A 15,974-nucleotide genomic window follows, 5' to 3' on the forward strand; every position below is an offset into this window, starting at 1 on the left:
TGGCATACATGCTACACATGCTCACTGTTAAGCTCAAAAGTTAAGGGTTGAAGTAAGAAAATAAGCATTTAACATAATTCTAGAAGAAAACTTTTTCTTTTTCTCTGACAATGCTTCACTTCATTCAAGTTTTTTCTCACAACATGGTAATTTAGAAATTAAGTAGAACTAAGGCTACATCTCACTCATAGCTTTTTCATTATCACATACTCCTATTCGTTTAATTAAATCACACTGCTGATTAATACCAAGAAGTAATTCCAACTCAAAGTCCTGATGGGCACGACAGTGTACTAAAATGCACCCATATTACATTTTAGTGATTAATTTATAGGAACACCAACTCTACTTTTCCATTTAAGAAATGCTTCCTAATAGCCGCTACTTTGGGATTATTACCTTACTATTTCCTTCATCTACCTTGACATACTAAAAGGATATTTAGGATTTTTTTTTCAGCATTACTTAATTGAATCCAGAACAAGGTAAGTGTAAGATAAAAATCTGAACTTACGAATTCATGAAAACACTTACTAGAACTGCACATAAAAATCTAATAATTTAGCAGCTACATTAACGCAATTGGGTACAAACAAAATAAACAAATGTTCTCCATAATAATTTTCTGAAAGCTACTAAACACTTTGTATATCTCATTTTTTTCCATTAAGCAAGACAAACAGACACTGGATCCTATATTCTGTTACAGATGAATGACTTAAGGGGAGGCAAGGAAGACAATGCTCCTCCGCAGCATCTAAGCTAAGCTCAGCTTCACTATTGGCTATGATTTCAGCATGCAAGACTCCTAGCTCATAGTTCATACCCAGGTATCAGAACAGGTACCAGGAAATTCATGATCTTAGCAGAGACTGAGTAATTTGTATTTTAGATGTTAAAATTAGATCTTAAACACCCATTTTCTCTCTAATTTCAAGATACATAAAAATATACATGCTTACCCAAAAAGCAAAGTCCAGCTTGTATTCTAATCACACCAAAGAATAAATACATGTAAAAATACCTATATGGGAATTTTTCTGCCCAGCATTTTAAGACAGTACAGATGCAATGAAATTGGTCTCTCTTACTCTTACCACCACAGAGGCAAGATTATCTACAGCACCCAAGGAAAAAAAAAAAAGGTCTATTTCATATTGTCAGGGGGAAAAAACAGAAGAAAGTTAACTTGAAAAACAGAAAAAGTGATTGCAGTTAATAGTATTTCAATCAAATACTTGCTTGGAGGGTGAGGGATGAATACAAACATGAAGTTTGAGCATATACAAACATGCTAAAAAAACACACACATGCCCTCAGATTCAGAGCTGATTCCATTTTACCATGCTCTACATCCTTATTAGAAAAAGACTCTCACAACTGAAGTAGACACATTGAGGAAATATGAAAATAATGTGCAGTTACTTCATACTCATTTGCAAGGTCAACGTATTTTTAAATTCCTAACTAGACTGTGAATGGATTTTTTAATAAAAAAGTCCTAATGTATTTTGAATTTGGAACCCAAAACAAACAAAAAAACCCCAACAAAACCCAAACAAGCAGATAAAAACAAAACAAACAACTAAAAAACCAAAAACCAACCCACAAAACAAAACCGCACACTACTAAATTTTAGACCCATAGAATTTAGTATAATTACAGAAGCTCCTCACAGGTATGCCAAAGATCACTATTTAGAAACTAAGAAAAGCACTTGACTATCTCTCGATTCTGCATAGGTTGATCTTTTTAATAAGCAATATGAAAGAAAAACTAACCCATTAATTATCTTCTCAAATAAAGCATGCAAAATCATTTGGGGCTTAAGATACTCTTTTGAACCTTGCATCCCTCCTTGCACTCCAGGAAAATAAATTATCTTCTAGCTGTCACTATTTCCTCTGAAGTGCTACATGAAATAATTATCAATCAACCTAAAGACACACAGTTGTTTTGCAGATTAAAGAGCTTGACATACAAACACACAAGTAGCAATATGAAAAAGAGCTTCTTATCTACTTAAGAATGTTTCCAAAGCTATCTGTTTGATGATTTACTCCTCCAGTAAGCAGGCAATGTCCAGCTGTCACGGTTTAATGCTGGGCCAGCAATTAAATGAATGACAGATGCTTTCTAACAGCCCCCCTCCCCTTCCCTATGGGGAAAGGAGAGGGGAAAAAAGGAGACTTAAGAGACTTTCCCCACCCCCAGTAATGCTGACAGCACCAGCAAGGCTGCAGGGAAAGTCCAAGGCCAGGCTCCTGAAGTCAGCAGCAGACAGCAACCTGGATGCAGGAACACACAAGTCCAGGAGAGCATGGATGTGGACCAACAGCAGACAAATGGACAGAATCCTCTCAGGATTCCATGTCCATGAACAAAGAGAGGTCAGCCCTCATGATCCTTCTAATGTACACTGAGTATGATATGTATGTCAGAGAATACTTCAGTTGATTCTGGTCACCTGTCTGCTCTGCTCATGCCCACAGGAGGGTGACTGTCTGCTCTGCTCATGCCCACAGGAGGGTGACAGGTGTGACCCCTCCACTCCTTTTTTTCCTTCTGGAGCACGAGATGTTTTTGCTTGCTCATCAGCTCACTGACCTTCAATATCAAGTCTTCACCTATGAAGCAAAGGAGTCGTGCTTGAAGGAAAGAGGAAATGTACTGCCTGCTGCCAGAGAAGACACAGCCCAATGTGAGATTCTACATACAGTCACACGCTCTGTCATTTAAAACACCTCTAAAGTTGATAACTTCATTATTATTGATATTTTTATCTTAGTGTCAAAAAGATGTATCAGAAAACATGTGCAAGCCTTGTTTAATGCTAACACTCAGAAAGAAACCACAACATAAAGCAAAGCAATACAAGCCAATATACTTTTAAATGTCACATCAATTACATAATTACGTCATGCACAGTTAATAACATCACACAGCTTAGAAATAAGTTGCAAAGTACCTGAAAAAAATATATTTAAAAAATAATAATTAAAAAAAAATCAAGACAACTGTTTAATGGAGAGGTAACAAAAGAAATACTAACTAAATCCAAGCTGGTTCTAAAATGCTATCAACAGCACAGAAAGATGTTAGGGCTAATTTGAAATTTTTTGCCAAAGAGGGTAAAAAAAAATAAATAAATAATCAGCAGACTCCATAGACTTGTCTATGAATATCTGAAATGGCAAGATTTGATAAGAGTTGAAGTTAGTACGACAGCAAGAAAAGTCAACATATTATAGCTGTTGCAAGTACACCAAAATTTGCCACCTTTTACAGGTTCCTGACAGCAAAGACCTGTATCATATTAAGATTAGGTTTTGTGGAACTGTATTAACACTGTGACAGTTGTAAGTCAAACCTGACCACAGGTGTGTGAACTAATTTTCAGGTTCATTTGATGTTCTCATTTTTTCTAGAGATTTTCCTATAACTTCCCAAAGAAAGGTGAGACCAGGCACACTAACACACATCACAATCAGGGAAGACTTATAGGAAAAATATAAAAGCACAGAACAACCCAGCTAACGTGAACCTAGACAAACAAGCTACTCCAGAAGTTGTTTTGGACCATACATGTCATCTTTCAGCAGATGAACACACCCTTAATTGGTGGTATCATTACCATGGAACAGCTAAAAGTTTCAGTTTCTCCTCTTGCAATCCCAGAAACAAGAGTATATAAATCTTCTATTCTGTTTCACATCTGAGCTTGTAGTATCACAGTATCACAAAAGAAAAAAAAAAAAAAAAAAAAAAAAAAGAAAAAGGGGCAAATGCCAGTTTGGCCACTGCTACAGTCAGACAGTCAAGCTTCAGATTAACTTACTTTGTTGTCAGATATTTGATTTAAATAAATAAATAAATCCATGTCTTTTACAGCTAGGAAAACACTTGCACTTACTCCCTCTGCTCTTTCAGGGTCCTATCACTTCATACACAAGACAAAACGCTAAGGACCATGCATAGGATAATTCACCTAAATTAGTTTTTCACTGTATGTCTAATTATAGTGATGGAAGAGAAAAACAAAGAGTAGAACATTCAGAAAGGAAAAGAAAAATTGCTTTAAGATATAAGCTTCATTCCTCTGGGTTCAAGAGAGCTATAAAATCCAGGTGGTCAGGCTATTTCACAAAGGAAAAATCTATGCAAGGTATTATTATAGAGTTATCAGATGAAATTACAGCTTCTAGAGAAACAAGTACTTTTCTGTCAATGTGATTTTTAGTATCCTTGCCTTCTGCCTAGGAGGAATCACAATGACTACCACCCCCTCTGCAAACAAGGAAGTAATATGCAACAAAACACACTGCCCTGGGCTTGTTCCTTCATCATCCTAAGATCCTGGAATATTTGGAGCTCTTAGTTATAAATGTTCCTACTTCCTGTCTTGAGAACTTGCTGGAATTAAGAGTCTGGGCAGAAGCAACATCCTTCACTGCTCTTTTTTATTTTCATCAGTCTTGGTTTTCTACCTGCATTATCAAGTAATTACATACCACTCTCCCAGAAAAACACATCAGCTACCTCCCTTAAAAGAAGAAAAGGAAAAAAACCAACCCACATACCAAAACCAACAAAAGAACACCCAAAAAAACCAACAAAAACCAGTATACTGCACACAGGTCTAGATATGCAAGAAAGAAAATGTAATACTCTTTTTCCCATACAGTATATTCCCACAGACAGACTTCCTGTTTTGGTTCTATCTATGACACACATTAATTGAAATTTTAAAATAGGGTATAAGGAAACAAACAGTAGTGAAAATCCTAAAAATGTAAGGCAGCAGGTGGCATTTAATACTCTCCTTAGTAGAAAAAAAATCCTTTTTAATGCCTTCATTCAGGAAAGAAACAAGATTTGGAAAGCATAACCACCACATTCTGCTTCACAAGTGTGATATTTTTATTCATTCAACATATGTTGCTTCCTGAACGGATTCAATGTATTTGGCATTCCAGAACAAAATTGCTCTCATCATGTTTGGCACTTCATGTACAATGCAGCCAGGAAGCCACTCCTTAGACTATGCAGCCATCTGCAGCAGATATCGGAGGTTTTTACAACAAGCAACTGCACTGCTTAATTATGTAGTATTTCAATATTCAAGAAAATTCAGTCTAAATTCTACTAACCAGACTTTCCACCTTTTCCATATATTAAAACAAAACAGCCTCTGATGCCCTGCTTTACATTACATGCATTTCCTCCAAAAAAGTAACTGCCAGATTTCCTAGCTAAAACTAGGATGAGTCAAACAGAGGCCAGAAGAACAGCGCAGGTCAAAAATTAAGACTTGGAGATCCAAAGCAAGCAGAGATCGGGTAGATAGTAGGAGGAGGAATCACACGCAATATCCTCTAGCTAATAAGATGGAAAAACTGCCCAGAAAAACTGCTGTAACAAATCTAAACAAGTTACACAACTCAGTCTGTGATGACAGGAACATAAGCGGAAACAAATGGACAAATGAGTTTAAAAAAAATTGCATGTGATTATGTGTATTCACTCCCTATTCTGGCTGTTAGTTAGATTTCAAAAATGTGTCCTAACAAAAAAAGAGAAGAACTAAACAAACAAACAAAAACACACACCCCAAAAACAAACAAAAAAAAAAAACCCACAAAAAAACCACACTACACACAACAGTGCACCCCAACACTCAAAATGCTACACAGTGCCCTGAAGAAAGTCGCTAATGAAACAGCATACAGAAGTGGACTTCCATTTTACTTTAGAGTAATTCCCCCTTAAGAAACCCTTCTGTCCATCTTGTGCTGAACACCTCATCAAGCTGATTTGCTTTTTGCTTTTGCATCTGTTCAGTACACACTGTGGTACTAAAACCAGCAGCTTTTATTTATAATGCAGCTTTAAAAAGAATTTTACTTTATTACACCTTTTCTACTGCTATGATAAGAAGTCGCCGCTATTTGTACAAAGAGCAAAAGTTTCAAAAGAGAAAAAAAAAAATCAGTATTTTCCAGATTCTAAGCTTCTTCTCCCTCTAGTTTACACAGTAATTACAGCACATATTAGCTCAATATTATTCTCAGCATTTTTAAGAGTTACAATCCCAAGCAATTAAAAGAATCCCTTAACTGTTTGGGTTTTATTTCTACTTTCATTTTAACACTTTTACATGAATCCTGATCCATTCGAATTAATTGCTCACAGTTCTCACAACAAGACTCTTCACACCTTCCATGTGGCTAAGCACCCTTATTCCTGTCCTCTATTTGTTCAGCTTTGCTCTCACAACACACTTTTAATATTTGTCAACTTATCATCCCTTTTCACTCCTAACACAGCCATGAAGCATTTAAGCTAATACTTTTTGTACTAAATGCTTTTTCTCTTCACATAATGTGGTGTTTTCTGCTACACCAATAGATGATTATTAAACAAAAAGGATCTGTTATTTTTATTTTACTATATCAGACATTTTGGAGATCAGCTAAACAACTATTACAACAAAATTAAAAGGCTATTCTTTAATGGTTTCCGAAGCATTTTTGTCTCTTCAGAATGATGGCTTACTGCTTACAATTAAAAAAATGAATGATTTGGAATTTAGACTATTATATGGAAGTACAGCTTCTCTTAAAGTGCTGTTACCAACACAGATAATAGTAATTCACTAGCTAAAGTAAAAAACAAGTTTTTCACCTGACTAGAGTTTTAAGCAGAAATAAGATTCTTCCTTCCCATCACAGTGCAAATAATAGCCTCAAAAGTGAATTCAGAGCTGATTTAATAATAACCCAGCTTAAAGCATTACTTAACTTCTGACATCCCCTACTTTCCAGCAAAAGAAAAGAAGCTGTACAATACTACTTTGACATTGTTGAAGTTAAAGACTGGGACAATGTCATGCTGGTTTGCTATTAACATGTCAACCCCTTTTTCTCACAAGAGGAAAATGGGAATGAATAGTACAGTGTAGAAACACCAGAAAACTTCATAATTGTGATTGCAAGTAATATGAATTGATCAGTCCATGCTTCCCTTCAGACTTCCCAAAGATTAAAACCAAGTTAATGCAAGTTTGAGGAAAATTAGTAACATTCTGATTTTGATTGAAGGTTATTCCTATGTAGGTACGTCAAACCTTGAAGCTGAAATTTAAAACTTTGTCAGGATTTATCAGAAATGGAATAATGGATGACTTATGGTCCTAAAATTAGCAAATACATATTTTAACTCAGTGGAAACATTTCTTGAGCAGCTGGCTTATGTAGAGGGAGAAAAAAAGCAAGTAAGAGGAAGTTTGATTTAAAAAGTAATTTTAAGTATTGAAGATGTGTTCCCTCCCATCCCATAATACTTTCTTTTAACCTGATCCATTGACATGGTCATCATCTTTCCCTGAAGGCATCATAGTCTGCTGCAGCAAAACCAATTCAGTAACACTTATGTCATGAGAGACCACAGGACATTTGAAATCTTGACAATACCTCTCCCACAGATTTCCCACAGGAAAATCCCTCAGAAATGTCTGCCTGCTCCAGTCTCTTTCTCTCGTAAGAGCAGCACTGCAAGAAACACACAGGAATGACATAATCCTCAGCATTTCTTCTGCTCTGCTTCAGTAAAGCAAGACAAAATAAGTGCCCCTTGAAAACAGAAGAGCTAACCCAGATAAATACGATCAGGAGAGTAACTCTTAAAATAGATTTTAATAGACCTAGAATAAGTATCTTGCTTTTCTAATATTTGTTTAAATTTTCATTTATTTAGACCAAATCTCTGGTAGTGGATCATTAACATCTAGATTAAGAATAATGCATTGGAAGAACAGGATTTTCTAACAGAAAGCTCTCTCTGCAACAAAACATCATTCAGGGAAAAAAGTGCCTCCTAAAGGAAAAGATACCCATAAGATGCATCAGTTAAACACAGTACAGTAAAATAGTAAAGCTCTGATAGTTTGTCCTTCCCACATATATATGATCCTGGATTTATCCATCAAAATCACAGCCACAAGGCTTGCAAAATTCAGAGTTCCAACTGATTTCCCCTTCCCGTTAAACTTCCAGAAAGGATGGAAATTCACAGGTTTAATCATCCTATTCTCCCCTCCCTACTTAAGACTTGAGTCCTTAATCCATTTTTAACTTAAGTTTCCCAATACAAACACATAAACCAACAAAAGTGACCCTAGAGTAAAATTCTAGGTTTGTTCCAAATATTGTTTCTAGCATTCTACACTCTATTGCCTCTGCCTGTAATTCCTCCTAGAAGGAGATCTACTGAAGAATTAATTAATTACTTAAATTAAATCAGCCTGTAGAAGCTTACTAAAACACAACAGAAATAAATGGTACAAAGGTTGGATAACTATGAATCAGAATGGCAGGAATTTTCACATTTTCTCTCTCAGTGATTAACTTCATTGCCAAAAAAAAAAACCAAAAACGTACAGCACCTCAAAAATTAAATGACCTGCAGCTCCAAGGTTAGCCTTACATTATTGCAAGATCAGAAGTAATCCAAAATGAGTATGTTCTCCTAAAAGGACTAGTTACCAAGTTGACATTCCAGTTTGCCACAGACTAATTTGCCAGAGCAGGCAAACATACCAGCTGCAGGGTATCAGTGAAGATAAACAGCTGCTTGCAAGTTTGTCTCCTCCTTCAGGTAATGCCTACCTCACAGACCAAAGTGGAAAAGTAAGTAAATTCAACACCTGCATAATATACTCTGTAGCATGAGCACAAAAAGTGAATGTTTACAGAGCATTCAAGTCACAAAAGATTTAGACTGCTTTGCTGCCATAGTTTTCAGTTTACTTCTACTGAAAATACAGTCCCCAGTGTTTTAAATACTTCTACAGCCAAGGTTTGGGGTTTTTTTGTTTGTGTTAACCACAAACACATGCATAAACACAAAGATTATAAAGCATAACATTTCTACACTGGTTAAAAAAAACAAACTGTTATTTACATTAGTATATTAGTTCTCCGATATTTCCAATATTAATTTCCACCATATCCTCAGCTTTACATGTAAGAAGAGCTGCATTAGTTTGATCAAATTGCTCCCAGTTGGGCTGATCTTCTAAAACAACATTTCTTCCCCCGTAAAGAGTAACACCAGGATGACAATATGTGAGGGAAAAAGCAGAGTTCTTAAAAAGTTTCTTAGCAGCCTACCAGAAGTCTCCTACACAAGGCTGGAAACACTTTCCACCATCCAAAAACTTAAGATGAAATCCACTGTCATTTTGGATGACTGAAACTGTGATTGACATTCAAGGCATCTGGCATGGCATTTCAGACATTCATAAAGATGCACTGAACATGCACTTAAGGCTTGTCTTCTACTTCAGAAGTGCACTTTTAAGCTCAGGGGAACACAAAACACTCCTAAATCATGTATTTCTTTCCTACCTATATGGTCTTAGAAAGGAAATTCTACTCACACAGCTGCAGTCTCTCACACTAATTCAGAACAGTCAGGCTACTGATTACTTGGACCATGCTTACCTACCTCTGCTCGTTCCACCCCAACCAACTTCATGACAGGGTCTACAAGACATGAAGCACAGTACTGTTCATCTTGAATACAAAGCTGGAAAATTCAGTGAGCTCAGAAGACTATGCATTTGGAAAAGGAGCTTGTGCACCCAGCAAATTCCAAGCAAATCACTCCGAGGATACTGATCTACACTTTCTTCCAGTTATTATTCTCAGCATGTGCATCTAAATAAGGAAACATTAAAGTGTTTTCTTCTAGTTGTTGTTTTACTTTTCAACATAATATAACCTTACCTTGTAAAATTCAATTATGCAAGAGCATGAAACAGAAGTCCGAGAAACCATAGTTCTATTCACAAAAAATACGAGAGTGTATAGCATTGAATACTGAAAAACTGAAAACTAGGAAAAAATTGCGCATTTTGGAATTATCTTCTTTCCGGTAGCTTTACTCTTACAGGGTCAGAAGTTGTCCTCGCCATCGTAAGTAATCTTTGGGGTTTAGCCTGTGACTAATCATTGACTGTATTTAGAACAGAGGAAGGCACAAAAATTCTCCTGTCTTCATTAATCCAAATTGTGAACAGGACCAACTACCTAACGTTTTCTTGGACACGTCACTATATAGGATAGAAAAGTTTGGCCATAACATTCATTATCTACTGAAGTGGATTAAGAGAGAAGGAGAGTATATACTGTCTTTCCCAATGAAACTGAGCCTTCAAACAAAAGAAGATCCAAAGGCTTCATTACCCTCTGACACGATCACAACTTCCAGGGCAGCCAAAGCAGCCAAGAATGTTCACACTGTCCTCAGACTCTGCTCAATCATCACTTTTTTTTTTTCCCTATGTATAATGAACACTTGCACAATCTGATCTGCAAATTAGTTCCAGATACAGAAAGAACCCTTCTACTTTTCAACTTAAACTGCCCTAGGGAAGCTAGTCACGATGCTGATGTTCTCCAGCATAAGTATACTTCAATTTAGTTTCATTTAGACCAAATGAAGAGGGTAGTTTAGCCTAATTTCTCAATTACACAAAATTGCGATGTATTTTTCTGGGTGGAAGGTGCAATTTAGTGTTTAAACATCATGCTTTTGTATCACCTTCAAAGGAAGGATAGGTAAAACTAAACAATCATAAGCTACACATCCATATTGAAATTTAAGCATCAGAGAAATAAATACCTAAAAAAAACCCAACATGGTAACTAATGAGCAAAAAAAGCAGAAAAAGCAAAATTATCCTGAGATTATTATATAATAAAAACACTACAAACTTCTACAAAGAAAAATTTTCCACTTTCCTTAGGCAGAAGATGATACTTATAAATCTCTCCTACATCTTACTTTCAAATCTTAATATTTATAAGGTTTTACTGAGTAAATTAACATTGTAATCTTAATTAGAAATTAAGGTTACATTAAAATAATATTTTTACAAGAAAAATCCCTCCAAAAAACCCATACATGTCCTGTCACTACAGCAGACATGTTTACATATATATATATCCACTCTCGCCTTATAATCTGAAACTCAACAGAACTGCTTAATAATCATTACTAAAATAGTTATTTAGGTCCACTAATTTTTGCCAATATTTCCTCAGCAAGAGATAAGTGTGCCAGTTGCGCTAATATAGTGGGTCCTGCATGCCAGTTTCATAGTTGAAAACCACTGCAGTTGCTTCCCATAAAACTAAGAGAACTATAAGGACTGTGGGAATCCCATTTTTGACAACTTTGACAAGCCCTCACTCCAACAAAAGTCCTCATTGTCCAGAACCAGCCCAGAGTCTCCCATGAGAGAAGCCACAAAGCTGCTCACAAGTTGCCCACAAAACTAAAGACACTCCCTATGCACTCAAAACATTAAGCAGAGCTCTCAAAATCAGTTAAATTTTTAGAAGTTATACAAGACGTAACCTGTATATCACAAGCATGCACTGGACTTCACGGATATTCCGAAGACACTAAGCTAGCAGTGCAACAGGTTACCACAAGCACTGACTTTCTGTCTGGGGGGACAGAGGGGAGAGGAGGACAAGTGATCTACAGATTACTTACTACACAAACTGATGAACATGTTACCTTCAAAGTTTGCATTCCAATGTGTTGTCTAACATTCTTTTACATACTCAAAAGCTGACAAGGTAAAATAGTCATGCTTCTAAATCTTCCCTTTCCAGACAATTTACATTTAACTATCTCTATCAACTGTCTTCATCAACATTTGCAGGCTGACATAGGAATACAGTCTACTATTTTCACATCTGTAAGAACAGCTTTTCCATCAACTCAACTAGTTACTCGTTTGTAAAAGGTTATTTGTAGTTTCTCTATGCAGAGTAAATGTCAAACCCTTTTTTAAGAACATCAGGTTATTCCAAAGGGAAAATCTACTGAAGACACAATGTATCAACCATTTGATCTTTACGTAACTTTTTCCCTAGAAGATTTTCCTTTCTGCTTGGGAGCAGGAAAGACAAAAACAAAAGAAAGCAAAGTGGACAGCCAGTGATTCATCACACCCCTACAGGAAAGCTTAGTTGAGGAATTTCCTCCCATGCCCTTCTATTTCTGGAATCTACTGTGAACATGTTACATATAACATATGTTAAAAATGTGCAAGCCTTTTCTTAGCTCTGATGTTCCAAGCATGGCTCTTTATGCCTGGGACTATGGACTCTGAACAAACTCCTCTAAAGACAAATTGTAACATCATTTTCTTACACCACCAGCTTAATACACTATGCAACCTTCAAACAATAAAACTTTCTCCGTGGAGCCCCCTCATCAATTCTGTAAGACTGTGGTGTGCAAATGGATACCCTATAGAGCACCACATTTATACCAAACATTATCTACAGGGCATCTTATTTATAAGCAAGCCAAATCTATTAATATATATACCAACATGACAGTCATCCCAATGATAATCACAATCCCTATTATGCTATGTGCTTTAACTCCTGGCTCTCTGATAGCAAGCATACCTAGTTCATATTACTGATGCTTCCCTGAGCTTAGTTTAATTCATGAACAAGGAACAGCAACATCAAAATAATGTTTCCCCAAGCCATGGATATGAACCCATGAAGGTGTTGTTTCAAGCAACACAGGATACCATGTCTATACTTAAATTCATAACACGAATATTAATGTCAGACTGATTTTCAGTTCAAATGGTGAATCTCAAGAACGAACACACGCCTTCATAACTCCTAAACTATGTTAATGACATGAATGGCATTCTATGATATAACCATTAGCTGTAAGCAGTACTGAATTACGCTTTCATCATAAAAAAGGACCTTATCTAGAGCTACCATGGTGACAAAACACAAGTGAAGAAAGTTGTGGCTCCACTACAAGGATCTATTCTTCTGTATGGCATTGAAAAATATCAAGTGCATCATGAGAAATACAAAAGGTCTGAAAAGAAACAAAATTGCATCTATTAAGAACACAGTGGTTTACAACTAAATTTATCATGCATTGCTCCAGTTCCCCACCCCCATCACCCCACCCCCAAGAATCTCAAGTCATTATGGGGACTGAAACACTGCTTTGGAAAGTGATCCTTCTTTGTAAAAGGATTACTCTGTTTAGACTTTATTGCTTTTCTGCCAAGCATCAGCCATATAAGGAAACTCAAGTTCACTGCCATTTATTTTCTTCAGCCTTTTCTGATGCCTAAAAATAACCCTTACTGCTGCCTGGAAAGGTAAGTCTATAAACTGGAAGCCAAACCATGTACTTGTTATCAGCTACAGAAGCCACTTCAGGTCAGTGAAATGTTAAAATTTTTCCTTGTGGCATATCAAACAGATGGAGCTGGATTAATAACTTTTTTTTCTCAACCACTACACTACTTAACATCGTTAGAAAACTACATTATGTAGGTGTGTTAAAATTTTTGCATAGAAATTACTTTGTCCAGGCCTCACAAATACCAACACACCTCAGCAATGTTAGAGACAGAAGCACACACATCCTGTGACAATCGTACTGCTTTTGGATTTGACAAACAGGAACAAAAATTTAAATAACTTAGCACAGAGTTACGGCTTCTAGCTCATTTTGAGCATTCACATTATGAGAAATTCCTTGCCTTCACAAAAGAACAAACCAATAATTGCCTCTTTGAGGCATGTGCAATAAAATCTGTGGTAAGCAATATGGCTTTCACCACACACAAATAGTCAGTTGCTGTAACTTACAAGCACAAACAGTACCTCACACCAGAACTTCACACTTAGCTTCCCCCCCAACAGCTTCTTCTTCCTGGCACTCCTTTCAAAAATTACAGAAAAGTGATCATCAAACCCAAATACAGCTACGTTAACCAGAAGCACATACTTTCAACAAGTCAGACGACTAGCTAGTTGTTTTTTGGGGGGGTTCAGATGTTGGTTTTTCGGGTTTTTTTGGCTGGTTTGGTTGTTTTTTAATGAAGGTTCTTTAGATAAACTTGTGCAAGAATCAGAATACAATACAGACCTCTCCTATACAAGCTGAAAAATACGCAGTCCAACTCGTCATCTTGAGGACAGAGAGGGGACGACGGGGAGGAAGAGAGGTGGAGGCAGAAGTCGAGGGAAAAACTATGACAGCATTTACACAGGATTACGAGGGCACATTTTTATAAAGAAATGTAAAAGCTATCTTGAAGCCAAACACTAAAGGCTATTCCAGAAAACACCGTGACAGACAAACAAGAAACAGCAGACACACACAGCGCCAAGCCCCAAGATCTTTCGATTAAATAAAAGATACTACCTCCCCTTCAGGACTAAAGTTATTTCCCGATAATTTAATTATGCTCGCAGGGTTAGTAATCGTTTTGGAAGGGAAGGAGCTGAAGCAGCAGAGCCAAGAAGTCGAGCAGTTTCAGACCAATACCTTCTCCAACCGAACAAAGAAACTTCTGTGTCTGGGTGCTTAAAAACTTTGTCTCACCAGACTCCTTCAGCCTCCATGAAACGAGCGACTACGTTCGTTCAAACAGCATTTTGGCGAGAGGGGGAGAAGCACAAAAGACAGCTAAACTACGCAAGGCGGAAAACACAGAAAAAATAAAGGCCAAAAACAGGATATCAAAATGAAGCGTGAACTCCTTCCTTTTACCCCACCCCCTTCAGCAGAGGGAGGATTTTTCTGTGGTCGCTGCTCCCCAAGCCTTCTGCATTCAATTTACCTTGACTGTCGGGCGTCTAAACCAGATCCAGCAGGCAGGAGTTTCTTCCGCCCCCAAGGAAATATATTAAATCCAACCGAGTTTTCTTCTCGTTAAGGGGCAGAGAAGAGAGCAGAGGATGGAGAAGGGTGGAAATGATTAAAAACAAAACAAAACAAAACCAAAAAACCAGATGCAACAGCTCGCGACGAGGACGGGGGCGTTCGGGGATCGGAGAGAGCGACGTGCCTTTGCGCGGGGGGAGGGCGGCAGCGGAGCTGGGCTCCTCCCGGCCCCCGGCGGCGGCGCCGGGGTCTGTCCCGGGAGCTGCCCCGAACAGCGACCGCCCCGCCCGCCGCCGCGACCGCCCGGCAGAAACGACGCCCAGCGGCGAGACCGCAGCTACCCCCGCCCCACAGCCGACCCCGGCTGCGCTGCCCGGCCCGCCACCGCCCCTCGCCCGCCGGCACGCCTCACCGGCACGCCGGGCGCCGCCGCTCCGCCCCCGGCTCCTCACCCAGGGCCCCCGCTACCTGAGCGCGGCCACCGAACCCCGCACCCTGCCGCGCCGCCGCAACCGAGGACAGGAGGGGAGCCGGATGGCCGCCTGCCTCACCTGCCCGCCCGCTGCCGCCGCCGCCCTCTCTCCCCGCCTCCTTTCGCACACTTCCCCCTTCACCCTCCCGCCCCCCTCCCCGGCCTCAGCGGCGGCAGCAACAACAGGGACACGGGAGGGCGGCGGAGCACAGGGGAGGGGGAATGCCCGCGGGCGCGGCGGGGTGGGGGGACGGCAGACGACGGGGAGCGCTGCGGTGGGGGGTGGGGCGGGGAGGGGAGGGGATAAGAGGGGAGGGAAGAAGAGAGAAGGGGGGGAGAGAAGATCGCCGCGCCCCTGCGGCTGCCGGCGCAGCGCACCGCCGCCCAGGCCGCGGGAGGCACTGCAGCGACGGGGCTGGGGGGGGAGGGCGGAGCAGGAGCCGTGCCCTGAGCGGGCGGGCGCCGCGGGAGCAGACAAGCGCCCTACCGGCCGTGACGGGCGGGCGGGGGGCAGAGGCGGGGCGGGTAACGCCGCCGCGGCCCCCAGACCTCTCCGCCCCCCCGCCCCGGTGTGGGGCTGAGCGCGGGAGGTCGCGGCGCAGCCAATCCCAAGCCAAGGGCGTCGTGAGGGACGGGCGGCCGCAGCCAGTGGGACTGGGCGGGGGGCGGGCGCGGGCAGTGGCGGAATGGGACGCTGTGGGGCGGGAGCCGAGCGTAGGGGCTGGCAGGGGAAAGGGGGATGGGACTGCGGGGCCGCGGA

The 15,974-nt window shown here is 39.7% G+C and overlaps 1 protein-coding gene across 12 annotated transcripts in view; it reads right to left on the reverse strand.

The window, feature by feature from the left end:
* The window catches only part of ERBIN (erbb2 interacting protein), a 117,010-nt gene extending 101,712 nt beyond the window's left edge, over positions 1 to 15,298 (reverse strand). For 9 of the 12 annotated variants that reach the window (XM_030468001.1, XM_030468005.1, XM_030468009.1 and 6 more), the window contains exon 1: positions 14,699 to 14,994. The gene's annotated coding sequence lies outside the window, so the exon portion shown is untranslated. Of the gene's footprint in view, positions 1 to 14,698; positions 14,995 to 15,194 lie in introns of those variants that run through there. The other 3 variants (XM_030467997.1, XM_030467998.1, XM_030468007.1) reach the window with 3 other exon arrangements.
* Positions 15,299 to 15,974: the final 676 nt, after the last annotated feature.

The sequence above is a fragment of the Calypte anna genome, chromosome Z, assembly GCF_003957555.1.
Source record: "Calypte anna isolate BGI_N300 chromosome Z, bCalAnn1_v1.p, whole genome shotgun sequence".
In the NCBI taxonomy this organism is placed as follows: Eukaryota; Metazoa; Chordata; class Aves; order Apodiformes; family Trochilidae; genus Calypte; species Calypte anna.